Source organism: Panthera uncia, chromosome B4 (genome assembly GCF_023721935.1).
Source record: "Panthera uncia isolate 11264 chromosome B4, Puncia_PCG_1.0, whole genome shotgun sequence".
Taxonomy (NCBI): domain Eukaryota; kingdom Metazoa; phylum Chordata; class Mammalia; order Carnivora; family Felidae; genus Panthera; species Panthera uncia.
In genome coordinates this window covers 95,860,423-95,888,031 of record NC_064809.1, presented here as the reverse complement: position 1 = coordinate 95,888,031, position 27,609 = coordinate 95,860,423, and positions in this window count along the sequence as shown.

Sequence of the window (27,609 nt, the reverse complement as noted above, 5' to 3'; positions counted from 1 at the left end):
CAGAAACATGATTATTTCACATTTGACATTTGGATTCCTCACTTATAGCTTCTATAAGTGCCTTATAACAAAACATTTTGTTTCTTGGAGGAGTAACAGATAACAAGCATGGCTATTATCTTTTCTTTCCCTTTGTCTTCTCCTCTTTCTCTTTTCCCTTTTATAATTTCATTACCCTTATTACCATCATTATCAATATCACTGTACGCTAAAAAGTAAAATCTGAATAAATAGATGACTGAATATCAAAATGATGATAAGAGAGAAGTAAAAGTGATAAAGTAATGGTACTGTATATATATTTTTTGATGTTTGTTTATTTTTTGAGAGAGAGATGCAGTGCGAGTAGGGGAGGGGCAGAGAGCGAGGGAGACACAGAATCTGAAGCAGGTTCCAGGTTCTGAACTGTCAGCACAGAGCCCGACATGGGGCTCAAACTCACGGACCATGAGATCATGACCTGAGCCAAAGCTGGATGATTAGCTAACTGAGCCACCCAGGGACCCCTGCATTTTGGTTTCAATACATTTGAGATTTTAAGGGAGGAATTATTTTATTTATTTATTTATTTATTTATTTATTATTATTATTTTTTTTATTTATATTTTTGAGAGAGAGAGAGAGAGAGAGAAAATCTCAAGCAGCCTCCATGCTCAGTGTGGAGCCCGACACAGGGCCTGTCCCATGACCATGAGATCATGACCTGAGCCAAAATCAAGGGTTGGATGCTCATCCAGCTTAGCCACCTAGGTGTCCAAGGGAGGAGTTATTATATCTATTTCTGTTTATAACATCCTTATGAAGTAATAAAACTTAAGATGAGAGATCATGTAAATGGCCCACAGTTAGGGGTCAATGTAGCAGCATTTAACCTAGGTAAAACATTTTTATAGATCAGAACGTTGTTCCCCCAGTGATGGATATTTCATATAACAGTGATAATGTCAATGGCTCCTCATAAAGCATTATTGAGCTATGCTGACTGACAATATAACATGGTGACTAAGAGTGTGGGTTCTACAAACAATCCTAAAATTTGGGCCACAAAAGGTCCTGAATAGTCAAACAATCTTGAAAAAGAAAAGCAAAACCGGGGGCATTATAATTCTGGACTTCAAGTTATTTTGCAAAGCTGTAGTAATCAAAACTGTATGGTACTGGCACAACAACAGACACATATATCACTATAACAGAATAGCAAGTTCAGAAGCGAACCCACAATTATATGGTAAGTTAACCTTCAACAAAGTAGTAAAGAATATCCAATGGGAAAAAGACAGCCTCTTTGACATATGGTGTTGGGAAAATTGCACAACAACATGCAAAAAAAAAAAATGAAGTTGGACCCCTTTCTCACACCATACACAAAAATAAATTCAAAATGGATTAAAGGCCTAAATGGGAGACTTGAAACCATAAAAATCCTAGAGGAGAACACAGGCAGTAATGTCTTTGACATCAGCCATAACAACTTCCTTCTAGATATGTCTCCATGAGACAAGGGAAATAAAAGCAAAAATAAACTATTGGAACTCTATCAAAATAAAAAGCTTCTGCACAGCATAAGGAACAAACAAAAAAGAATTAAAAGGCATCCTACTGAATGGGAGAAGATATTTTCAAATGACATATCCAATAAAGGGCTAATGTCCAAAATATATAAAGAATTTCCAAAACTCAACACCAAAACAAAACAAAACAAAACAAAACAAAACAAAACAAAACACCAACACAATTAAAAAATGGGCAGAAGACATAAACAGAAATTTCTCCATAGAAGATATCCAGATGGCCAACAGACACATGAAAAGATGTTCATCAACACTTACCATCAGGGAAATGCAAATCAAAACTACAATGAAATATCACCTCACATCTGTCAGAATGGCTAAAAAAAAAACAAACAAAAATCATGAAACAACAAGTGTTGGGGAAGATTTGGAGAAAAAGGAACCCTCATGCACTTTTAGTGGGAGTGCAAACTGGCACAGCCACTGTGGAAAACAGTGTGGAGGTTACTCAAAAAGTAAAAAATAGAACTGCCTTACAATCTAGTGATCATATTACTGTTTACTCAGAGAATACAAAAATACTATTTCAAAGGGATACATACACTCCAATGTTTATAGCAGCATTATCAACAATAGTCAAATTATGGAAAAGGCCCAAATGTCCATCGACTGATGAATGGATATATATATATATATATATAACATATAACATATAATATATAATATATATGAATATACGGAATATATAATATACATAAAATATATGGAATATATATTATATATGATAGATAATGGAATATTACTCTGCCATAAAAAAGAATGAAAAAATGAAAAAAAATGAAATCTTGCCATTTGCAATGAAATGGATGGAGCTAGAGACAATATGCTAAGCGAAATAAGTCAAAGAAAGACAAACACCATGTGATTTCACTTACATGTGGAATTTAAGAAATAAAACAGATGAACATATGGAAAGTGGGGAAAAGAAAAAAGAGGGATAAAGAAGAGATAGGGATAAGAGACTCTTAATAATAGAGAGCAAACAGGGTTGATGGAGGGAGATGGGTGGGAGATGGGCTAGATGGGTGATGGGTATTACAGAGGGCACTTGTGATGGGTACTGGGTTGTATGTAAGTGATGAATCACTAAATTCTACACCTAAAACTAATATTACACTGGATGTTAACTAACTGGAATTTAAATAAAAACTTGAAACCAAAAATAAAAAGAATACAAAAGCACTACTTCAAAGGGATATATGAACCTCTATGTTTATAGCAGCATTATTTACAATAGCCAAGATATGGAAGCAGCCCAAGTGTCCACTAATTGATGAATGAGTAAAGATGATGTGGTATGCGAATACAATGGAATATTATTCATCATAAAAAAGAGTTAAACCTCGTCATTTTCAATGATGTGGATGGAGCTACAGAGTATGATGCTAAGCAAAATAAGTCAGACAAAGAAAGACGAATACCATATGATTTCATCCATCTGTGGAATATAAGAAACAAAGCAAACAAGCAAAGGAAAATAGATGAATGAGCTAGAGTCAAAAACAGGAAACAAGACTTTTATAGAGAACATTCTGATGGTTACCTGAGGCAAGGAGAGAGAGGGGATGGGTGAAATAGGTGATAGAAATTGAAAAGTGCACTTGTGATGGGCACAGTGTGATAATATGGAACTGTTTATATTGTACACCTGAACCTCCTATAAAAGTGTATATTGACTAACTGGAAATAAAGTAAAAAACTTAAAAAATGTGTGGGTTCTAAATTCACACTGTTTGGATTTAGAGCCTGGATGCACCACTTAGTTATATGACCTAGAGTAATCTACTTAGTCTGTTTGCACCTTGGTTTATTCATCTGTAGATTGACTCTAATAATAGTACTTACATCCTAAGGTCAGTGTGAGTGTTAAATTAGTATATATATGAAAAACACCTCAAACTCTTTGGCATATAGTAAATTCTAGATACGTGCAATCTATTTCCATTATTGCCAAATCTCTCTTCAAAAGGTGATGGGGAAGTGATGAAGTGATTTTGTCCTAAAAACACCATCTAATTGTTAACATATTCCATCAAATCAAGCTGCCCGAGAACATGGATGGATTTCAAACTTTGCAGGAATCTTTCCCAATCCTTCCCATTGACTATATATAGTCCACCCCAGCAGGCTTAGTAATGATGTTAATTCAGAATTGATTGTATTAGCATCCTAAAGACTAGGCAGAAGAGTGGTTATCGAGTTTCTCTTAGTTCAACCAATTTGTCTTACATGCTTTCTGGTGTGAAAAGATGTCTGAAGCTCATGTTGTATGTTTTCCATTCAAGACTGAAACACTCCCGAGGACTTGAATGTTTTGTGGAAAACAGTATTTGTCTCAGCCCTACTGGTGTTCACTGCTGGGTTCATTGCTGTTTATTGTCTATACAGTATATATTAGGTGGTATAAATATATCATGAGTTTTATATTACCAATTCCTAATATTGCCAACTCAACTTTAGTCCTAAATGATATTTTCTTAACCTTATTAATATTACATCCGTTCCTCCACACTTCTGCACAGAAAATCACATTTCTCAACACAATTAGTCATTTACATTATTCCGCAATATTCACCAAATTCTTGAAATGGCATTAACAACCGCATTGCTAACAGAAGATTGCTATAAGCAGATACAATGTTTTTCCAGTTCCTTGTGTCCTTAGTGTATATCCCAGAGTGATTTACAGCAAATTACTTTGTTCTATTATCTATCTATCTATCTATCTATCTATCTATCATCTATCCATCTATCATGTATCTATCTATCTGTATATCTATCTATCATCCATCATCTATATATCTTTAAATCCAAGTTAGTTAACATATAGTGTAATAATAGTTTGAGGAGTAGAATTTAGTGAAGCATCACTTACATACAACATCCAGTGCTCTTCCCAAGAAGTGCCTTCCTTAATGCCCATCACCCATTTAGCCCATACCCCCACCCAATACCCCTCCAGCAACCCTCAGTTTGTTCTCCGTATTTTAAATGTTCCTCTACAGGGGCACCCAGGTGGCTCAGTCAATTAAACGTCTCACTCTTAATTTCAGCTCAGGTCATGATCCCAGGGTCGTGGGATAGAGCCCTGTGTCAGGTTCTGCGCTGAGCCTGGAGCCTGCTTAAGATCTCTCTCTCCCTCTCTCTCTGCTCCTCCACTGCTTACACACATACTCTCTGTCTCTCTAAAGTAAAATTAATAAAAGGAAATAAAATAAAATAAAATAAAATAAAATAAAATAAAAAGTATTCCTTTACAGAGTTTCATCTAAAAGCAAGGTATACTGTTGGGGTGCCTGGGTGGCTCAGTCATCTGAGTGCCTGACTTTGGCTCAGGTCATGATCTCACAGTTCATGAGTTCGAGCCCTGCATAGGGCTTTGTGCTGACAGCACGGAGCCTGGAGGCCGCTTCCAGTTCTGTATCTCCCTGTGTCTCTCTGCCCCTCTCCTGTCTCTCTCTCTCTCTCTCTCTCTCTCTCAAAAACAAGAAAAAACATTAAAAAAAATTAAAAAAAATAAATAAAAGCAAGGTATACTCAGAGTAGTCTCATAGTTATTCTCATTCCTCTTCCATTTCTTCTCTTTTTACCTATAGGTGTTTATTTTGCTTTTATGTTATTATTTGTTTTGATAAATTATAGCATAGTATAGGGCATAAGTTTTTCACCTCCTTGCTTCTTTACTTAACAGTGCATCTTGGAGATCACTTCATAACAACATGGAGACACATGTGTCATTGCTGTTTCAGCTGCAGAGTACTCCATTGTAGGAATTTTTGAATATAACTTATTTAACCACAGTGATGCACACTTGTACTTTTGTCTATTGCTATTACACATAATGCTGTAATTAACAGACTTATAAATTGTAAATATATCTTTCTGGGGTTTCTTTGTTGCTTTTGTATTTTTTTGTTGTTGGTGATGTTTTTGCCAGTGTGCCTTTGGGATATAATTCTAGAAATGACACTACTGGGGCAAAAGATAGATGCTATGTAATTTTGCTAGATAGTACCACACTCTCTTCCAAAATTTGCACTCCCACTAGTGATGTATGATGACTATGTTTCCACTGGTGTGTCAACAGAGTATATTGTCAAAATCTTTAATATTTGCCAAACTAATACGTGAAAAGTAGTATCTCAGTGTAGTTTTGATTTACATTTCTTTTCTTACAAATGACAGTAAAGCTGAGTAGCATTTCTTTTTTAGTGAAAGATGTGTTCACATATCTAGTCCACTCAGCACAGTATGTTAAACATGCAGAACACTGCTAATATATGATCCATTTTAAGACACAATCTTCTTTCATATTATTGGTGTTTTTATCCATGTAGCTCCATGAGTGTCCTATGTAACCTTTTTGGAAGCTCTCAACCTTCATGCGTTTTTTTTTTTTTTTTTTTTTACCAAGGGGTTAAATCATGACTTAACACAACTGGAAAATTAGGAAAGAGAAATTGGTCTTGCCCAGCTGGATTCTGCTTTGTCTTTTTCCTCTGAACCTGAGGCAGAATGTATGCTTTTGAGAAGTTTACTTTTGTGTAAACCTAGTGTTAAAGACCTTTCCCCATAGCTTGGATCTAGGCATAAATGTTTGTCCAATATTGGCATTCATTATGTAGGAGCCCAGTTGTTGCCTATAAATTTAAGGAGGATATCTTTATTCCTGTGAGACAGATTCTCCAATATTTAGGAATGAAGACCCCTGAAGTTTGCAACAGTTTTTTCAAATGGTTCCTTAAAAAAACCTCCACACTAATACTTACTGCTATATTTGTATTTAGTTTTTCTTTAAATGTTTTATTTATTTTTAAGACAGAGAGAGACAGAGCATGAGTGGGGATGGAGCAGAGAGAGAGGGAGACACAGAATCTGAAGCAGGCTCCGGGCTCTGAGCTGTCAACAGAGCCCGACGTGGGGTTCGAACTCACAAACTGTGAGATCATGACCTGGGCTGAAGTCAGACGTTCAACCGACTGAGCCACCCAGGCGCCCCTGTATTTAGTTTTATCAGGGATAAAGAACAAAGAAGTCAGAGTAATAATAATGGGTGAATCTAAGTGAAGAATACATGGGAGTTCACTGTATTATTGTAACTCTTTGTTAATGAAGTTTCCAAATTAGTAATTAAAAAATAAGTTAGCCATAAAATAAAAGAATAAAAGTAGAAGAGAAAAATAAAAAAATAGAAGTCATTGAGATATGAGAGAAGACAGATGAGAAATAGGCTGATAGGTTGTATTTATGAGAGCAGTATTGCCAATAAATGTCACTGAATAAATCCTAGAATAAAAAATATGTTTGTGTTAGAAAGTGTAACAAATACCACACATGAAAACCATATATTTATTTTTCTCTAATTAATAAGCAGAACTGTTAGCTATGTGGTGAGATTAATATTCAGAACCAACAGTGAGCAATCAATTAAAGGTGTTTATTTTTAAAAAAAAACCCTTTTATTTTCTACTGAAGATAATATCGGTGTTTCTCAGTTCTCAACCTGTGAGATTCCTTTCATTTTGTTTCAAATTCCTCCAAGGTCAGGCAGGGAAACAAATACTTTTATTTCATAGTGAAGTTCTGTGGACACAAACTTATCTCTGATTTCAAAGAGATGACACGATTTGACTCCATGGTTTATAACCTAAATGCTTTTCATTTGGTGATATACAAATGCAAATTCTTCATTTGGGAAATGGACAATTGGGCTTTCTCCATTATTTAATGGAAATATTAGAAGATAGTAAATGTGCACAATTTATTTCTTTTTTATTGTATCTGATATAAGTTATCTTTTGGGATGAAATGCAAAAATCCATGTGCTATCAAGTCCTAGGAACATATCTGCAACTTATCAAACACAACATTGTGAAATGTAAAGGAATGATGATCACATAACAAATATCCACAAATCGGTCTGAAAACAGGATATTTTTATGAGTCTTATTTTCTTCTATTTAATGATATGTTATCAAAAACATCTCATTTTTCCCATTATTCTGCTTGTGGGTTTTTTGAGCTTTTAAAATTATAATAATTTGTTATTATATTATAAAGTCTTCATAATCTAAATGTCTATATTATGCACAAAAGAGCTGTAATATTATGCTTTAATATGAAACAAAAATTTCTTAAAAATCTTTTAAAGTATATCATTATTCTACTTGTAAATGAATTTAAGATTATGAAGAGTGAAATCTATTATGTAACATTTAATTCCATAGCAGAGCAAAAAGTATAAGGCTCTTTCTAGCTTTAGTAGCTAAACTACGTTGTTTCCTAAACTTTCTCCCTCTTGGCCTGTTTCTCTAGAAAAAACCCTTTTGAGCTAATCCCAGTTTGGCACCCTTCCTCAGCTGCTGATTGGGTTTCTCGGAAGCATGCACCTTTGCCTTCCTTCAGCACCTCTCAATAGAATTCTCTTTCCCCTGCATCCAACCCAAATCAGCTTCATGCACAGTGCTGGCCTCAGACTCTCAGGTGTAAGTCAGTTACAGGACGCTGTGTTCCTCAGCCTGGAGGTAACTTGTATGTAGATCTCTGAATGGTCCCCTTTAAGCCCCTCTCATTCGTCTACAATGTGAAAGCTGCACATCACTCTGGCAACTCACTCCAAAGGAATTCTCTCTAGAGTTTCTTCCACCTCCTTTTATACAGTCTAGTATAGAGGATAAAGCTAAAGGCAGAAGAACCAGTTGTACATCTAGCACCTCAGGCTATAGTTCTATGTGGCACCTGCTGTGCTATTCCTGTCCTTTGTATATCCTGCCAAAACTCTGTTCAGAGTCCATTGTAACACCCTGTTAGTTTTACTTCAACTAGGTAAATGTCAGTTTCTATTGTTTATGCTTGAAAGAACCTTAATTAATATAAACACCTTCAATGGATACAATTTTGCTACTCAGCCAAGAGGTGAATTTGGGGTACACACATATGATAAATAGACCTCTCAGTGGCCGTGGATCTAAGGGAGAACAGCCTTGGATTTTACTGGATGTAAAATATGAGGTTAAAAAAAAAAGCAACAAAACAAAACTTAAAGGGACTCCAGGACTCAAGGCTAAAGAAATAAGGTATGTAAGAACAATTTAGATAGAGATGTGTTAAATTCTGCTATGATAAGCTAGGTTGTTCTATTTCAGACAATTGAATACACATGACTGTGATTTGGGTCATGTATTTCAGAAAACTGGAGGCTTTCTGAATACCCAGGCTAAAAGTCAGATGCTTGGTAATTCTCAGTAATCAGTTAACCTCACAAGGTCGGATGCTTCGTTTGCAAAATGAGCAAGTGGAACAAGTGGTAATTGCAATCACATTTGACTGAAACTTTCTAAACATTTTGGCATTTTGTGACTTATTTTAAGATGTACTCACATCATAGTTTTGAGTTTAACTACATAGTTTAGGTAACTGTCTACAATTTAATTAATTCACTCAATAAGTATTTTTGAGCTTTCATTATGTGCCAGGCCCTTTCCTGGAAACTTGGAACACATTAGGTAGATATATTAAATAGCTAATCTAGCCTTATCCAACAAATAATAAACAATAAATACAATCAAAAGTAAATTTCCTGTAAGCTAGGATGTGCTGAGGGCTATGGAGGGAAACGTAGAGTAGGATAAAGGGGCTCAGGAGCAGTAGGTTGGAAAGTTATGGTTTATATAGTATTGTCAGAGTAGCTTCTTTGAGAAAGTGACATTTGAGCTGACTTGAAAATGAGTTAATTAGCTGCTGAAATATGGTAAGAGGCAAAGAGCTTTCTGGACATATCATTCAAAGTTCAAAGGCCTGAGGCGAGAGCTACCCTAGCTTATCCTTATAGGCTGAATAATAAGGATGCATGACTGGAGCCTGAGAGAATGAGGACTGCAGATATCAGACAAAGTCAGAGAGATAAAGGTGGGAATAGAAACAAGAGAGGGCAGAGTAGTAAAATAAAGCAAAACCCACAGCCTTTGTAGGTAGTAAGCGCAGAAGATACACAATTCTGAAAATGCCCAAAAGCCTTACTTTTGGCCTTGTTCAGACTGTATTTCCTTTCCCAAGGAACAAGTACATTCATAAAATACCATGATATGCAGAGGTCATATGTCTGATAATTGCTTCTGCTCAGCCCAATTTGTCCCACAGTAGCTGACGTGTAGAAGAAAGGTTAAGGATAAAATACTGGCAAAAAGAATTAATGCAAATGAAAATCATTCTTTTAGTATCAACATTTGGAAAATTGACTACCTGTCTTCTTTTCTGGAGTAATTATCTCATTTTCTTATATTATTTTAGAGAAATTAAGTTTCCCAAATCATAATTATTGATAAATGATCAATTACGGATAATTAAAAAAATAACAATTTTAATGAGCTTCAATGACAACCATTAATATAAAAGATCCAAGACTACCAGTATGACCCCTTCATCGCTAATCCATTCAGGTGACAGACAATGCTTGAATCTTTTTGCCACTAGTTCTGATATGCCACTTAGGTAATTTTGAGAGGATTTCTAAAAACCTCAGGCAGATTGTTTTACAGAAGTTAGGCAAGGGATATTTTACTTATAAGTTGTATCTTATTCCTTAGGATAAGGTTCTTCTGGAAAACGGAGAAGAGAACATTCATATCTCTCCTTGCGGGGATGTGAGAAGTGGGGATGAGAAGCAGGTCCTATTCCACTTAGGGAAAAAAGAGCACTTAAAGTAGCTTCTTATTCCTCACAATCTCCTTGTGTCATTTCAGGAGAAATTTTCTCTTTTTCTTTGAAGAGAGAATTATTATGCTTTTCAGCTAGACAATAAATATAGAGCTCTTTGTTTAAAAACAATATTTTGTTCCACTTTGGTGGAAACTAATAAACACAATAAATAAAGTAATGGGGTTAATCATTACATGCAATGTACAGGGATCTCTGTTTTATGGATATGGAAAATGAAATAGAACAAGATTTAATGTCTATTTACTGACTGCTATGAAGCGGTTGTGGAATAGGGCTATATACTAGGCCTCTGAACCAAGGAGATTGTCTTCCTTACTTTGTCACAGGTAACCTCTGATAATTTAAGATTATTTATTAATTATTTGTCCACAATGCACAAAAACTAAAGGTGTTTATGCGTCTTAGAATAATTTATGGAAATGCAGAGTTTTTGTCACCTTGAAAAAGGAAATGTTAAGAAAATATTATTATATTACATATAAATCTTTCATCCTATGTTAAGTGGTAAGATGTGTAGAGCAGAATGTTGCTTAAAATATGAAATACCTAGGGGCGCCTGGGTGGCTCAGTCCGTTAAGCGTCCGACTTTGGCTCAGGTTATGATCTCCTGGTTCGTGAGTTCAAGCCCCGCGTCGGGCTCTGTGCTGACAGCTCAGAGCCTGGAGCCTGTTTCAGATTCTGTGTCTCCCTCTCTCTCTCTGACCCTTCCCCGTTCATGCTCTGTCTCTCTCTGTCTCAAAAATAAATAAACGTTAAAAAAATTAAAAATATACGAAATACCTAAATTTTATACAATATTTTTACTTAGAAAAAATAAATACAACTTAATGAAAAGGTGACTTAATGTTTCAACCATCTTATTTATATGATAGCGGCCTCTGATGCAGAGGACACATCTTTCAGTTAGAGGGAAATTATTTTTCATTTTAAAATTATCATTAACATCTACAGCATAACCATTGCTTTTACTATACCACTCTTACAGAATTTTAAAACTCTGAATTATCCAACCACATTTTCCTGTGTGTCTGAATGAGAAGATTCTGTTAACTTCAAAGCATGGTTCTAATACATGTGCAGATGCCAGCCAATTAATAAACAGGGGGCCAGAGGCAAAGGCTCCTGAATTCTGGGCAGCACCGTACTGCATAAGAACAAGGCATTTATCAAACTGTCTTATAGACATCCTGTTAATCTAAATGTGTCTGGATTAAAGTACCAGCAATTTATTTCACCATTTCATCACTTGTGAAGTTTGCAGATTAGTATTTAATCATTTTAAATGCATAATTATTATACTTTGCTCCATGCTTTCTCACAGGTCCTCTGAAGGACAGTAAAGTATTGCAATCATATTTTCAGTATATGATTCTTCTCCCAGTCTAACACACTGATGAGATATTCTAGAAATGCGTATATGAGAGTACACAAAAGGAGAAGAAATCAGTTCTGTCCATAAATATTTAGATTAAATGCTCCTGTTTTACTAACATATGTAGTTAGCTTCATTTGAACTTATCCTACCACCTCTTTTGTAGATTTATACCATTCTGGTTGTGTCTTGAAGCAATGCTGAGAACCTCAATGCATATATATATATATATATATATATATATATACACACACACACACACACATATATACATATATATATTTATACACACACATATATACACACACACACATATATATATACACACACACACATATATATACACACAAGCTGTGCCTTTCTCTCCCAGTTATAATCCATGTAACAATTTCTAAAATATTGGTAAAGATTAACCTTTTAAAACAGCTCTGTATTTAAGATGAGTACATTGCTAGGTCATTAAATAATATTAAATGTTGTATTAGTTATACAGACAATATAGTAGTCTTGAAATACTGGTTTAATATACTTACAAGAATAAAAACATTGCCCACTTCTATGCTATATTAAATATTCATATTTTCTTTACCTGGGAGCCAGTTATCGCTTACATGTAGTTGAAATCTTAGTAAAAAAAAAATCCAAGATTCTCATCCCACTGAGTAAAATTGATGACCTGATATCATTGGTTTTATTATTTTTAAAAACCATATATGTATACAATTCCTACTATCATTAGCAGATTAAGAAATGTTCTAAAATAATTCAAAAGGGACTAATTATTAGTTTGCTTGGCATATCTAATCTTATTTACATTTTCTGCTTCTTTATAGGCTAAAGATTTACAGTACATTCTTTAGAATGTCCTTTTCGTATTATTCGCCCCAGGTCATTCCATAAGAGAGGATTTTGTATTATTCGCCCCAGGTCAATCCATAAGAGAGGATTTGTTTTAACTGTGGTTTACATCCCTTTAGGAAAATGCCATATTCTTATTTGTACAGGGAGGGAGAATTATAAAACTAACCAAATAACTTAGTTTAGTTCAAAAGAAGGTTTTTAACCAAAATTGTATTTGATGAGCTCTGGTGTGAGGCAGAAGGCTTTAGTTTCCCTTTTTGCTTTCCAACTAAGAATGTCCCCATCAGTAATCCACTTCTCAACATTCAATATCCCTAATATAGTCCCTTTGTTTTCAGAATGACTTGTCTAATATCAAAGGAAAAGGAGAAAATTAAAGATGCATTTCTTATGTATCTGCATTATAAAGGTGTGTATTACAGAGGGTTGAAATGGAAAGAGGAAAAAATGCATCTTTCACTTATCTATTATAATAAAATCTGCATTTCTGAAAATTTCTTTTTGGGCTCTGACTTCATTCATTTTGTCCTTAGACAAACATATGGATTTATTGAGAAACTATTGTACCAGGCATTGTTCCAGATTCTAGAGAATAAAACTGATAAAGTTCCTAGCTCACGAAGTTTGCTTTTCAGTGGGGATAGATGTTGTGATACCCAAGGTTCCATCCTCCAGCTGCTCACCTCTGCCTCCATCCTGAAGGCACACATTCCCTGCGCCTCCACCTGTAACCCTCTTCTCCTCCTGCTTCACATTCCATACCGACCAGTCTCAGTAAAATTATCCACTCTGTCTTAATGTTTGCCAACATACGATTAACATCTGCACCACTGTGATAAGCCTTACTTAACTGATAGTTTACTGAACAGTCAATTTGAATGTTCCACAGGTATTGTAAGCACAAAGTACACAATAAGAACTCGATGTATTTACCCCCACACCTTCTCTAATGTTAACCCGGCTTTGTCTTTTGTATACATCAATTTATTAAATTAACTGGTCTCCCAGTCTCTCACCTACTCATTTTTACTGTCCTTGCTCTAATTTCGGCCATGTCAATTACCAACAAAGTTATAATATATACTACATAAAATAATATATAACTATATGCATTATATATGTAACTATAATATATAAAATAATATTACAATGTAAAAAATGACATGATACAATATCATATAACATAATAAATTGGCTTAATTCTAATATCACTATAGCCTTTTATGCTAAAACTCAAACCCATCCTGATTACTGAATCATTTATTATTTTATTTTATTTTATTTCATTAGAAGTTTATTTACTTATTTTGAGAGAGAGAGAGAGCAATGACCTGCGAGATCATGACCTGAGACGAAATCAAGAGTCAGATGCTTAACTGACTGAGCCACCCAGGCACCCTAAGAATGATCATTTTAAAATATCTACAACATCCAATACTTTTCTACTTACATCTTTCCACGGCTTCAGGTGAAAAGCAATATTGTGTAGCATGACATAAAAGGCACTTCATATCTGTCATCTTGTGTCTTATCCTGCCACCTGCCTATGTTCCCCAGAAGAACCTCATAGCCATTTAGCATGATTTTACGGTTCTTCCATTTTCCCCATCTCTCACCTTGTTTCTTTCGTCTAGGAATCTATTTCTGTATTTTTCTGAACATACTGTGCGTGCGTGCGTGCGTGTGTGTGTGTAGTTACTTGACTATTTAAATAGCAATATGCCCTATAAAGTTACTTAATTTTTACTTTTCTTTTTTTTTTTTTGGCAGCATTTTCCTGGATTTTCTTTTTCCTCCAAGAGTGTTGTTCTTAAAGTGGGTCTTTGAGTGGATAATGTTCTAGGCTCTCATATACCTACCACTTAAATTAAATTTAGCTGTATATATAATTCTAGGTTCAAAGTTATTTTCCATCAATCACTTTAAAATTATTACTCTTTTTTTTTTTTTTTACATCTGGTATTGCTGTTGAGAATTCTAGCCAGTCTGAGTCTTACTACTCTGTAAGAGCTTTTCTGGAAGCTTTCATTTCATTTTAAGATTTTATTTTTTTAATGTTTAATTTATTTAGAGAGTGGAGGAGGGGTAGAGAGAGGGAGAGAGAAAATCCCAAGCAGGCTCGAAGCTGTCAGCACAGAGCCTGACACGGGCTCTATCCTGTGAACTGTAAGATCAATCCCATGTACTGTAAGATCATGACCTAAGCCAAAATCAAGCCACAGGCTCAATTGACTGAGCCACTCAGGCACCCCTCATTTTAAGTTTGTAAATGTATGTTAGTTTTTCTTTATACTAAATAAGTTGCACTCTATGAGTCATTTCAACCTGAGGTCTTTAATCTTGTTTTAATTATCTGAAATTTACTGTAATTTTCTCAAATATTATCTCCTCCTACGTGTATGTATGTAAGCATGTATGTGGGTCTGTAATTATTTTCTTTCTCTTCTTCAGTAACTCACATTATCTGTAAATTGGCCTCTACTTTCTGCTTCTATTCTACATATCTCATGAGCTTTATTTTTATATCATATTCCTTTTTATCTTTTTCTTTTGCCTTCTTGGAGAGTGGTTCACAATGATCATCCTGCTTACTAATCTTTCTTACATTGTATCACATCTTCTGTTCTTCTTTTCAATCATTGTAACGTCTATAACTCATATTTTACTTGGATATTGAATGACTTATTGCCTCTGTTTTGGCTTATGAATATCTTCTCCTGTTATTTTGAGAATATTTATTATAGTCAATATATTTATCGACATGTTCCAATAATCTTTCCTCACGCTTTATGTGCCGTTCAGAGAGTTTTATTTATTTTAATGTGTTTAAACCCTCATCCTGCAGGTGGGCTCACATCTTCAGATAAAAACTGTCCTATGTCCTACTTGGTAAGGGTTTTGGGGAGATGGCTAGGAATGCAGTGGCAAAAACAAAACAAAACAAAACAAAACAAAAACCAGACACTCTCTGCTTACATGGGGCTTAATACTTTCTTTACTTTTTTTTTTATTGAGGAATGATAGACATGCAAAAAGCTATACATATTGAATGTACACAGTTTAATGATTTTGGAGGTAAATATACATCTGTGAAACTATCACTACAATCAATGCCACAAACCTATAATTTGTCTTCAGAGAATGTGGCCTTCAGAGAAAATTCAGTTTTTTTGCACCAGAACTTCTGTGAGGAGGGGATGTGCAAACCTGGAAATAGTGTATGAAAATAATTTTCTAGTGAGATTATACAGTGTGGATGGCACAAGTGTTACTTAGTTTTGGTAAGCTGTTTAAATTTTAGGGACACATATTGCAGGTAAAAATAATGAAATTCGGTTATAGCTAGTGTTAGGTTGTGAACACTTAGGGTATTTTGATAAAGTTTTACAAATCAAATTATTCATTTCCTGGGGGTTTTCAATCTCTAGTCAGTAGGAAAAGTTTTTATATAATTTTAACATATTCATTCTGTACAAAAACCTTAATAAGAGGAATTTAGTTTATTTATTCTTGACCCTGTATAAAACTGGGATTTTGCATGAACCTGCTAGCTTGTCACAAGACGTTATTTTGATTCTTTATGGAGATTGCTTCTGAAATTGTGTGATATTTCTAGCTGAAAGTCAAACAAGGTTCAAAATGCAAGACTGAGTTAGGCAAATCTTAATAGCTTCTGATGAAAAAGGATTACACCAATCTGGTGGAAAACATGTTCCTCTGCTGCTTCAGTTATAGTTAGAATTTTACTAAGGGAGGTTGTAAATGTCCCTATGGGATAAAACTGTGAGAATAACAACACCATTATTGTACAAAGACTGCTTGGATTTTATTCCCTTGAGAAGGTTTTGGTCGTGTGTACGTGTGTTGCAGAAGCAGGCACATAGAAAAAGATATATCTGTCTTTTTAACAGGGAAGGGTAGGACACTGGAATACAGAGGCACTTCACACACACACACACACACACACAATCAGATGTAGTGGAAATTGTTGGGTGCTGCCCAGATCCTCCTTCTACTAGAATGTAGACATCCAGAGGATTATAGCTGAATCCCTTTCTGCAGTTGGGAACAGCCTCAGCCAAGGTCATACATCTTCTCCAGGAGTGGCCCACATACAATGATAGGTCCACACTGGGGTATGCAGTTCCCACCTCTTTTCTCTCTTTGTTACATTTCCATTGAGAGCACTTACTGTTTCAGAGCACCCATGGGATTGCATGAGACTTACGTCTAAATTGTATCAGCAGTTCAATTTCTCCATCTGCTCAATTCTGTTTCTTATCTGTTCTAGAGGAAGTATTCCTGAGAACACATCCCCCCAAATTCCTGCATTCAGATCTTCATCTCATCAGTTTGTTCTGGAAAAATCTGACCTACTGCACGCTGAGTGACATTTCCCACTAGAATTGTATTTCTGCCATTGGACCTTTGGGCTTTCTTCTGCGGTTCAGTATTTCTTAGCTCTCATATCCTTCTGCAGTATCAAAGCTTACTGAAATTTATCCAAAAGACAATGAGAATTATCTTTCTTTACAGAGGAAAGAGTACCCAGATATATGAAATAACCTTTTAGGACTACCCTCTCTTGACATTTATATTTCCTAAATATTATTAGGTCTACCTTTCATTTCATAACACAAATCCTTTCTTTGCGCTAGACAGTCTGTTGAACAATCATTTCATTGGTTATATGGGAATTTACAGATCAATGTTGTGATACTGAAAGAGTGTATGAGGTTCACATATATAAAAGGTGCAGTGTTGCATCATGCATGCTGAGATTGCTTCTTGCTCTCAGAAAAAAATAATTTAAACTGTATTTAAATCTGGATGGGCTATTTCCAAGATTTCTGAGCCTAGTACCTAAGCCATCTACCTGGATTCTACTGCCTCAGGTATTGTGGCAATGTTGTCCAGCTCTGATCTACTTAGCTGTGTGTTTTTGAATTACGGCTATTATTTGGGTCTAGGCTATATTAAACGTGATTCCCCCCAAGCTTCGAGGATAGCCTCAGGATGATTTTATGTCTGTGTTTCATTTCTTTGTTCCCCAAACTTTGTCACATATCTTTCAGCTCCAGTTGCACTTTCAGTATTCATGATACATTCCTGCCTGTAGTCCTGGCCTGAATAGATTTTTACACTCACATAAACTCCCAAACGTACTGCTTCATTCAATCACCCCCTATTCATTCATTCATTCATTCATTCATTCATTCATCTATTCATCTATCTAAGGATAGGGTCTCTAGAAGTAGAATCAGACATGAGGAATTCTTATACAAATAATTTCTTCTGCAATTTCTCTCAGAAAAAGGAAAGTAAGGGAAGCAGGTTAAGGCAGGGAGAAATCTAGGCATGGGTTTGGCTCTCTTAAGAAACTTCCTTCAGTTCGATCCATGAGGGATGTTCTGTAGCACAAACTGCACCAAAGAGTTAGTCATACCTTGAGGTAATTATTCCAAATCAGTCAATCATTGGCCAATGTCTGAGATTTGAAGGACATGGGAACAAAACTCAAAAATTCTAAAAAGAAAGGGTAGCTATGAATTGTTATCTGGGCCACACTTTCAACAGTGTGAAATGGAAGCATTGTGGCATATCTTGTAAATGAACACAAAAAGGTACTAACAGCATCCACCATATCATCAGTCTGTCATCTATCATCCATTCATTCATCCAACAAATGTGTTAAATTCATATTTTGTAAGGTTCTTGGAATAAAATAATGGGCCTTTTATCTGAAAGACATACAGTACAGTACAAGAGATAGATTAAAAGGCAGTTAAAACCTAAAAATATGCATAAAATAAAACCTAAAAATAAGCATAAACATATGTTCTTTTACAGAAGACTAACTAGGAGCTCTGTTTAAATTTAGGTCACTCATAATTCTTCTTATATAAATGAGGTTTTGGAAAGTTTCCTAAAAGACGGAATTGTTAATAGTAATGATAAAAAAAAAAGTTCATTAGTTACTAATAAGGGGGAAGGAGGGTACGATGATTGGCATGAATCATTTACTGCTCATTCCTGACAGGGGGAAGCCTAATAACATTAAATATTTCCTTGGGTCTATTTTATTTTTTGGTGAGGAAGTGAAGAGTGTCTGAGTGTTTGTGAAGGCCTTAGAATACTAGATCAGAAGGTTCTCTTGTGTACTCTTGGCTTAGAATTAGACCTAAAGCTATATACCAAGGAAAAGGAGCATCAGAGTTTAGAGAAAGCTGTTATCATGAGAAATTCTCTCTTTAGCTACTAGACTTAGTAACGTTTAATAGGTTTCCTAACATTTTTACTGTTAAGCCCCCATAAATCTTAAGTTTGACATAACTACATTGGGTTGGAAATTAATAGTTATCACTGAAATGAATCTTTAGGTTGTTTAACCAAGTAGAGGAGAACAAAACAAAACAAAACAACAACACTTATGTGAAACCGAAATGCACTTTACTAGACAACACTTTGGGCTAAGCTCATGTTGAGACTCTGTCTAAAGAGTACTTACACATCACTGGAGTATGTTAAATATAGGAGCTATATTATCTACCTTTGTTTTATAATACAGCTCTGCATTAGAAGAGGATTTCTTAGGTAGAGAAACTTAGGTAGAGAGAAGGACATTAGTTAACTGTCCATTTCATTTCCATGATCTAACACAAAATGATCTAGTTACCTTTCTACTGGGGGAGCAAAGCTGTTACTGGTCTGCCATCAATGAATTTATTTATTTTTTTTGTTTTTTTTGCTTTTTTGTTTTTTTTTGTTTTTTGTAGTGGACTCAAGCTAGCTTTGCCTTTCTAAATTCCCTTTTGCCAATAAAAACAACTCTCAATACTTTTCTCTGAGTATCCACTACTCCTTCATTCTCAATTCATGCATTCCTGGTTGGGCTAGCAGGTCTGGTCTATTCGATTCATGGTAACTGATTCAAGGATGTATGTGTGATCTATTCCAGGCCAAGAACAATTAGCCTCATGAATTTTCCATGGCACTATCAGGAAACAAACATACTCTTTTTCTCTGAGTATAATAAATCATAAAATGCAAGACATTATTTGCTTTTGGCTATCTTTGATACTTTGCAGGGGACAGCCTTCTCATATTAAAGCCAATAGAAAACAGAGGAAAGAAATGGAGAGACGTCATTTCTTGAAAACATAATTTTACAACCTCACTACAGCCATGTCTGAGGTCCATCTAGTTATGTTTTTTCTAGTATATCAAAATTCCTCTTGGTAAATAAGCCAGACTGAGTTCTGTTTCAATTTCTTGACTAATAAACTTATTTCCTATCAAAGCTCCAAACTGCCTCATGTGTGTTCACTCTTAACGTGGAACATCATTGACTTCCCATATCTGCATCAGTAATTTTTCTATTTTGGATGTAGTAACACAATTTTGGGTAGATTATTTCATCCTAAATCTGGAACTATTAGTGAGAAGTTCTGTCATACAAAGATCTGATCATACAAAGTCATTTGAGGAATTGGCCAACTGTCTTGCAAAACCCGCTTGCCTCCCCAAGTTTCATTCTTGTATGAAGATGCAAAATTAGAAGAAAGAACACATCAGGTAATTAATGGATGAAGGCATGAACATAGGTGATTTAAGAGATCTTTAAGAAGCCACTGGATATTGCAAATTGAGAACAAGAGCAGAGTTTATAACCTTGGCCTTCTTTGGTACCTAGGTAAATAACAGTACCATTAGGAAAACGTCTTAGGGAAAGATAATATAATTCTTGGTGTATGTCTTTCTATCTCAAATGTCTAAAAATTAATTTAATTTACTTCTTCATGTATTATAACAATCTCATTGCTGGTTTCCTTGCATCTACTCTTGTTACTTGATACTTAAAGGGCAGGGAGAATTTTCAAAATCCAAGCCTTGCCATGTAATCTGTTTTGCTTAAAACACTTTAAAGAATTTCAACTATTTTAAGGAGAAGAAAAAATAATCCTTACTATGAACTTCAATTTCTAGGGGAATACTGCACTGTAGAGTTCACCATCATCAAAGAAATAAATTTAGTTACATTAGGAAATTATATAAATAGCAACTACCAGCACAGTCTTGCACCTTCTTGCCTGTCAGCAAGAAGTGGCCCACACCTCCCCACTCTGGTGACTCACTGTCCCCTGGCAATCCCAGGTCCTCATCACCCCCAACTCCTTCCACTCCTGGGGTTTGAAGCCTGCCCTACACTCTGCTGGAGGAACCCAGCCTCCCACATCCCATTTCCCAAGTTAATTTTACCTAGTTTCCTAACATCCCTCACTGGAGCAAATCCTATTCAATTTACTTTGTAATTTTTACCAGATCTGCAGTTCTGTAATGACTTATGTGATTATTTGATTATTAAATGCCTTTCTCACTGAACTGTGTGCTCCATGAAGGTAGAGGCCATATAAGTTTTAGTTTGCCATTGTATTCAGTGTTGTGTGAATACCTAACTCATTGTAAATCCCTAATATATATTTATTTCTTAAAGAAATGAGTATTTTGAGCACACATATATTTTTGTTAAAAACTACTCTTCTTTTGCTTGCCTTTGCATGTTTTGGACCATAAAGATCAACATTTTTCAAAAAATATACTTCTCTCTTCTGTGACTCTGCCTTAATTTCATTTTTATATATCACTGAGATGAATCCCTTCCTTTCTCCTCTGACAATAAATGTTTGTGCCAAATATTAGTTGGTAGGATTTTGAATCCTAAACATATTATGTAATGTTTGTGTGTAGTTCCATGGATGGCATTGCTCTCCATTTAGTCAAGATTATTGATAACATCCCTTTGATAAAGGAATTAATTTTTCTCACTGCAATTTATTTACTCTGGAAATATCAGAAAACTCACTATTCAGAGGTTTCTTAATCTCTTGCCATTTAAAATGACAATTTATGTGGTAGGAATGGTGGCACAAAGGAATGTCATTTATTTCTGCAAGGTTTATGTAATGGACAGAGTGCAGACAGCAGATAAAGCTGAATATTTGGGCCTGGGATAGAGAATATTTTAATTGCAAATTCACCAGTAGAGGAATTCTTGTCACTACCTTAGAGGAGAATAAATAGATGATCTCCCTCTAACTTCCACATGCATACTTATGAACTTTATCAGAGAATCAGACTAGACATAACTGTGCTCTGTTTAACTATTTCTATCCCTGGAAGTGTTTTTAGCTAACTCATTAGCTACAGTATATCTACTTTGGAGAGATTTTTGTAGAATTGGCTTCTGATTACACCTTTTCTAAATCAGGATACCCAGTTTGCACTACTGGAAAGTGATTTGCACAGAGAAAGTAAATAGTTAGTGCATGCATCATATTATAAACACAAGCATTTTTCAGGTAGTTTGCTGACTGGATTTAGAGGTGTTATTGTAAGGTTTTAAATTTGCTAGATTATAATGCTTATGACATTTTAGGCACTATTCTATACAAAATTAAGTATTGGATGCCCATTAGTTATCAGCCATTATCATAACCCCTCAGAAGAAGAAATTGAGGCATAGGGAAGATAATTTAGCTGAGGTCACACAACTAGTGAGTGCTAGCATCAGGACTAGAACTCAGCAATCTGAAGTCAGTCCATGCCCTTCACCACTATACAGTACTGCCTCTCATTTATTATAGACTCAAGTGTTTCGCTTTGGAATGATCTCTCAAATTCACCTTGGTTTCAACTCAGATTAAAAACAGTAGTCTTAAGCAAAGTACAATCTAGCTAATGTTCACTTTGTCTGTATGCATCTACTGCAAAAACTACTTGCTTGCTTCCCCTCTCCTTGTTAGTAAATTGGGCAGAGTGTATTCTCCAAGATGGTTGCACCTTAATCTCCTTTCTCATATGTTCTTCGCCCAATAGGATGTTGAGACTCTGTCCACGAGAGGTGGGGCTGATGTTGTCTCTCTTGGAGTCTGTGAGGACCTGTGCCTACGGTGCAAGTGACCAAGAACACGTCATTGAAGGTGATGTGAGGTCTGCCTGGTCAGCCGGAGGTGCCGGCTCTTGGAGCCCCGTCACTATGCTGTGATTAAGTCGTGACCACAGGAAGAGGACACATGCAGTTGTTCTGGTCTTCAGCCTCACATGAGATCCCACCCAATAGACAGCAGCAGCCAGCAGACACGTAGGTGGATTCCACTACAGATAATTCCTGTCCCCAGTTTTTCAGTCAGCCATTCATTATAGATCAGAAACAAGCTATCCCTTCTGTTCCCTGTCTAAATTCCTGACCTATAAAGTCTAGAGGATGATAAAGTTAGTCATGTAATGCCACTAAGGTTTTGGGTTGGTTTATTTCTCAGCAATAAATAACTGGAACAATAAAATAAGGCTGGTAACACCTCTGGCCTTTTATAAGGCATATAATTAATTTTTGAGTCAGTAGTGTAATTAAAATTATTCATTATGTTAAATCCTAGATGATCTTTAAAATCACTTTAGACCAAGAGCATCTAATTTTTTTTAAAAAGTCAGTGATAATTCATATTTGAATTTTAGTAATAAGTTTTTCACTTTTGTTGTGTTGATTACCTGGGTAATGTTTGTATTATCTATCTCTTCTTAAATGTTTTTTGCCTCATTTTCTTTCTCTTTCAAATTCTTTTTTTTTAAAGTTTATTTATTTATTTTGAGAGAAAGAGTAGGGGAGGGGCAGAGAGACAGAGAGGGAGACAGAGAATCCTAAGCAGGTTCTGCACTGTCGGTGCATATAACCCAATGCAGGGCCAATCTCACAACCCGTGAGATTATGGCCTGCGCCGAAATTAAGAGTTGGATAGTAAACCTACTGAGCCACCCAGGCACCCCACTCTTTCAAATTCTTAGCCATTAAAATAATGATGTTTTTATTATTATGATTACTTGTAAACTTTTGTAGAAAATGCTTGCATGGCTATGCAAGTTTATTGAGTAGTGAAGGCTTAACCATGTGGTCTGATGTGCCCACCAAACTTTAGTATGAAGAAGTAGGTTCAAGGTCCTAGGCATCTAAGATTGAAGCTAATTTTATTTCAAATATTATCTTTGGAAACTGTACCTCAGTGAGGTTTCCCCCCCACCCTCCCCAGCAATCTGGAGTATTCAACAGTAAATATTCTAGCAATGTGGAAGAGAAGTATCAGAGGAAATTATCTGAGTGATTTGCAACTAAAAAAAAAAATCACAGGTGTGTGTGTGTGTGTGTGTGTGTGTGTGTGTGTGTGTTTTAAGACCAAATCTTCTGGGGCGCCTGCGTGGCTCAGTCGGTTAAGCGGCAGACTTCGGCTCAGGTCATGATCTCTCTCAGTTTTTGAGTTCGAGCCCCGCGTTGGGCTCTGTGCTGACAGCTCAGAGCCTGGAGCCTGTTTCAGATTCTGTGTCTCCCTCTCTCTCTGCCCCTCCCCTGTTCATGCTCTGTCTCTCCCTGTCTCAAAAATAAATAAAATGTTAAAAAAAAATTTGAAAAAAAAAAAGACCAAATCTTCTTAAGCAGAGTATCTAAGATTGTCCATGACTTAAAATATTGGAATAATTCAAGTTTACTGGACTTAAGTTTTAGTGTGATTTGTAAGGCTTAAATTTTTTTTAATGTTTTATTTATTTTTGAGAGAGAGAGAGATGGAACATGAGTGGGGGAGAGGCAGAGAGAGGGAGACACAGAATCTGAAGCAGGCTCCAGGATCCGAGCTGTCAGCACAGAGCCCGATGCGGGGCTCAAACCCACCAACGGCAAGATCATGACTGAGCTAAAGTTGGTAACTTAACCAACTGAGCCATCCAGGCACCCCTATGATTTATAAGGTTTTACCTGAATATGTTAAGTCCCTGATTAAGACACATGAATATTTTATTTTGATATATGAGATATCAATTATTCTTCAAGGACTCTACAGTTTTTCAGTGTGCTGACAATTTTATGTGATATATTAATATGCCTTAATCTCTTAAATGTATAACTTTTTTGATATTTTTTAAAATGTGATATTTAAAAAAGGAAACAATCACAAACATATTTAATAACAGTTTTTTTCAGCTCATCACTACAAAATGGCAGGCATCGTGTATTCCAAACAAAAGCTAGCAAGAGAAAGGAAAGTAGAAATGAGGGATTATGTTGTAAAACACACAAGGAAAAAAAACTGCATTAGTCCATATGTTAAGGTAGGCCCCCAAATAAATGGGCATATTAACTAAAAAACCAACAATATAAAACAAGCAATAATAGTTTTAAGAGAAGTAGAAAATAGTATGTTTTCAACACTTTAGTTAGCAAAGGGTACTAAACACTTATTTTGAACCAGTGATTAGGATAAGCTTTAGGGACTCAGACTCTTACCTTCAAAAATTGAAGTTATGGACAGGGATACATATGGCATAAATTCAATAGTGGCAATGATAATGACATAATGGTATAATGACAATTTAATGTGTAAGTACACAGGTATTCACTACAATGGTGGGTACAAGGGTCCATGGAAACAAAGGTTCTCTGTATGGGGATCTCCCAAACAATTCTGGAGGAAGAGGATCTTTCATGAAAAATTTGAAGGTTAAATTAGAAGAGGATGGAAGGAAGAAGAAGCAGCCGCATGAAATATAGTACTGACAGAATTATTTATGGAGGAACTAGAAACAATTTAGCACGGCTGGAGCATAAAATATGAATCAGTCTGAACTGAGTGATAAAGTTCAATCCATATCAGGCAAGATCTTGTATATTATAAGGAACTACATCTTCTCAGAGAGTATGGGGAATGAAGAGATATTGAAGAATTCATGAGAAGGTAAGTGATAGGATCAAATGCTACTCAGTTGCTCTAGGTAGGTCACTGAAGCTTTGTAGAAACTGGTTATAAATGAGAGATTTCTTTCATTAAGCAAAGGCATAGACCAAGCATCTATAGAGTAAGGAAGGCTGGAGGAAGGCACATATTCAAGAAATTTTGATTTGGTAAAGCTATTAGTGTTGCTGGAGAACCTAGTGGATGGGGAATAAAAAAGAAGTAAAAAATAGCTTTTTGTTGTGAAACTTAAATTACAAAAATGAAGCACAGCAGGACTCACTGATGATGAGGCTGGAGCCATTTAGAACAAAGTCTTATGTATTATGCAAACTATACGGTTGGTTTTTGATGATGTTGTCACTAACTGAGGTAGAGAACATAGGAAGAAGACCAATTTCGGGAAACAGTTTTGTTGTTAGCAATAGTAAGTTAGCAATTGTAAGATCAGATTTTGAGCTTTTGACTGAGGTTCTTGTGTAACAATAATGTGGAGAGTCATATAAGTGCCAAAGTTCAGAGAAGAAACCAGAATTGGATATTCCAATTTTTGGAATGGTCAACAGGATAATCTCAGTAAAAGCCATTAGACTACCGACAGAAAGTAAATACAAAGAGAAAAGAAATGGGTACAAATGGGAACTCTAGAGAATTGCAATAGTTAAACTCATTAATGTACTGGGAAATGTTTAGCAGACTCTCTTTAATAAATTAAAAAAAAGCTTGTCTATAAGTATAAAGATTACTCTAAATTTTACTAATAAGGATGTGTGGCAAAGTTCTCAAATAATAATATGATATACAAAACTCATTACTGGAAATTATTTATAGTCTCTCAATTTTCACAGAAACTCTTATTGATTTTGGCTGAACTCTTTGTATCCATGGCTAATCCATGATAGCAACTGATGAACGGTTACAGTTCCTACATGAATGCTGGTTGATAGTCTCCTGAATTGGTAAGTTGAAAGTAGAACAATGGAGGCATATCTTACAACTTCACTTGTGTCCATAACGTGAAAATTCTTTGATGAATCAGAAAGTAATTTTTGAACATAGTAAAAATGTTTTCTCATTTTTTGTGCTATTCGCAATGTGATGGCTCTCCATATACACTTTTTAAAAAATATTTTATTTATTTTTGATAGAGAGAGACAGAGCACAAGTGGGGGAGGGGCAGAGAGAGAAGGAGACACAGAACCTGAACCAGGGTCCAGGCTCTGAGCTGTCAGCACAGAGCCCAACGCGGGGCTCGAACTCAAAAACTGCGAGAGATCATGACCTGAGCCGAAGTCTGACACTTAACCGACTGAGCCACTCAGGCGCCCCTCTCCATACACACTTTTAAATTTAGTATTAACATTTTATCCAATGCTTTTGTAAGTCTAGAAAATAAACAAAGCAAATGATCAAGACTTAATTTACGGGGGTTGCTTATTTCCGTGGTTTAAATACTCCCATTGTGGCCAATTTCAAGTTCCCCACATACTTACACTTAGTATAGAGCTTGGAGAAGATATGCAGTAGCACATTTTAAACGTACAGATAAAGTGCATGTAAATAACCCACAGAGAAAAATGCAGTAAAATTATTAGGAAGTGATGAATTGTGAGTACTTATTACATTTGTTTTTAATGCTGAAACATCTGAGAAGTTAGAGGGAAGAATTCACAAAAGACCACCTTTATTTCTGACGCTAATTGTAAATTTGGGAGGTTCAATTATTTTCAAGAAAGAGAGAACTCACTAAAAGCTGCTTTACCCACGGTTATGTTTGTTACAGGAAGCAGATGCAGATTAAGTCAGCTAAGGGAAGAAGTGCATAAGGCAGCCTCTAGAAGAATAACATATGTGGACCTTTCAGTTGTCCTCTTCTCATGGAGTCAGGACAGCCTTCTTCTCTCAGCATTGGTGTATGACAGCACATAGGAGAGTGTCAAACAGGAAAGTTCTACTCAGCCTTGATATCCAACGTCTTTACAGGAGTTCTATCTAGTAGAAACGGCTGACTGCAGAAGGGAGTGATCTTAGTTTTCAGGCCCCGGGAGGTCAACCTGGGTGATCCAAAGCCCCCACTGTACATCACATTGTTGGCATGACTCAGAACATAGAAGTAAAATCACACTGCTGTGACTCAGAGCCCCCACTTTAAATCACATTGCCCCAAGGCAAACAAAGACACTCCTACCAGGCATGACATTCCAAGGGCATAGTTACCTTCCAGAAGCCAAGAGCAAAGACCAGATACCTTTTTGAACAAGTAAATTCTTTACTACACAAATATAATTTATTTAATTATAAGTATATATAA